This window comes from Etheostoma spectabile, chromosome 12 (genome assembly GCF_008692095.1).
Source record: "Etheostoma spectabile isolate EspeVRDwgs_2016 chromosome 12, UIUC_Espe_1.0, whole genome shotgun sequence".
NCBI classification, from domain to species: domain Eukaryota; kingdom Metazoa; phylum Chordata; class Actinopteri; order Perciformes; family Percidae; genus Etheostoma; species Etheostoma spectabile.
In genome coordinates, this window is record NC_045744.1 from 30,895,130 (window position 1) to 30,896,967 (window position 1,838).

Here is a 1,838-nt window from a genome sequence, read left to right on the forward strand (position 1 = left end):
TGCAGGGTTATTGCTCAGGAATTGAACTTACATTACATTTTCTTCACCCATCAGTACCTAGTGCCAGTTATGAAAAATCTCATCAGACCTCATTATATTTCAAATTACAATATAGTTGTGATTGTGTAAAATGGTTATGTCATATGGCTCATTAACAGGGTGGCTACAATTCCTTATTAGGCCAAATGCATTTTATGAAATATTATGTAAAGTCTAATCCTTAGAAAAGCAAACAAAGTAAAGTTTGTTTAACACTTATCACAGACAGATAGCCCTATTTTAATGCTCTAAGCATACGGTATGAAGCGCATTGCGCATCCACTTTTGATACTTTTGAAGGAACGCCCTGATCACATTCACACAGTTACAAATTCATACCTGGAATCACAGTTTGATCTGCTGGCCACTGAAGCAGTTGGGGTAAGGGCCTTGTTCAAGGGCACCTCAGTGGTGGTCATGAGGGAGTTTACAAGCACTGCTCTTTCACCTTCCCCAACCAGATTTTGTCCTGTCGGTCTGGGGAATTAAACCAACGGTCACAAGCTTGCATCTTTAACCTTTGGGCCATCACTGCCCCTGTGCGGGTTAAGGACAAAATATACTTGTCAAGTACTCGATTGGAATGTGCTGACGTTTACAGTAAGTGTATTATCTCACTACACTATTTGTACTCAAGCACTTATAGGTGTCTTCTCTTACAGTGACTGCCTCGCTGTTGTTTAAACGCTTTTACCCAGCTTAGCTTATCCATTAGCAATGGCTTATTCCTCTCCCTCTCCTGCTCTCTTGCTCGGTGTGTAAAATGTTTAGTTATTCCTCAGCATCCTTTAGTGATAAAGATACATGTAATAAATGTACCTTATTTGCTCCTCTGGAAGGGATGGAATCGAAATTGTATGCTTCCATAGCTAACCAGCGCTCCGTTGCTGGTGCAGGCCAACATATTGTAGCTTCTGTTGGTCCCTACGCAGGCCTTGAGCCGGGGGACCAACGGGTGAATGTCTGAAGGAAGTGTAGCGCTAGCTCTAAACTGGGGAGCGCACATGGCGGCAGTTGCTCTAAAACAGAGCCTATAGCTAACGACCAACCTCTTCGCCTTTCTAACAGTTTCTCCCCACTCAGCGACACAGCTACTGAGAAGCCAACTCTCTTATTGGGAGCTCTATACTGTGGAAACTACAAAAGTTAGCGGTTCCTGTTGATTGCCCAGTGTGCATCCATGGGGCCAGAGTGAGCGATGTGGAATCCTATCTAAAACTGCTGGCTAGATAACTGACAGGCTTTCTGGGGAAAACCTGGTCTGATTTGGAGAGACGTCATTTATCACACTTTGGCTATCAAGAAACCTGACCGAGTCCATTATTGGTCATAAACCATGATATCCCAGAGCTGAAATCAGTAATCAGAGGTGCAGTGCAATGCGCTTCTCTGTACTTCCATTGGAGCTGTTGCCCACTCATAGTTCCATAACCACTGTGTCTGTCCCCCAAAGATCGGTTAAATCAAAGGTTAACAAAAGAGGAGCTATACTTAAAAACCTAATTGGAATTAAAACCACCACTGCAATTATAGAACAGATTAGGAAAATTAGATGGACTAATAGGTGGACTAATAAATATTATATCTCTGTCTTCTAAAGCAGTACTACTAAACAATTTGATATCAGATAATCAAATTGATCTATTCTGTCTTACCGAAACACGGCTGTGCCATGAAGAATATGTTAGTCTACATCCACTCCTCCCAGTCATAATAATACTCATATTCCTTGAGGCTCAGGCAGAGGAAGGGGAGTTGCAGCCATCTTTGACTCAAGCCTGTTAATTAATCCTAAACTA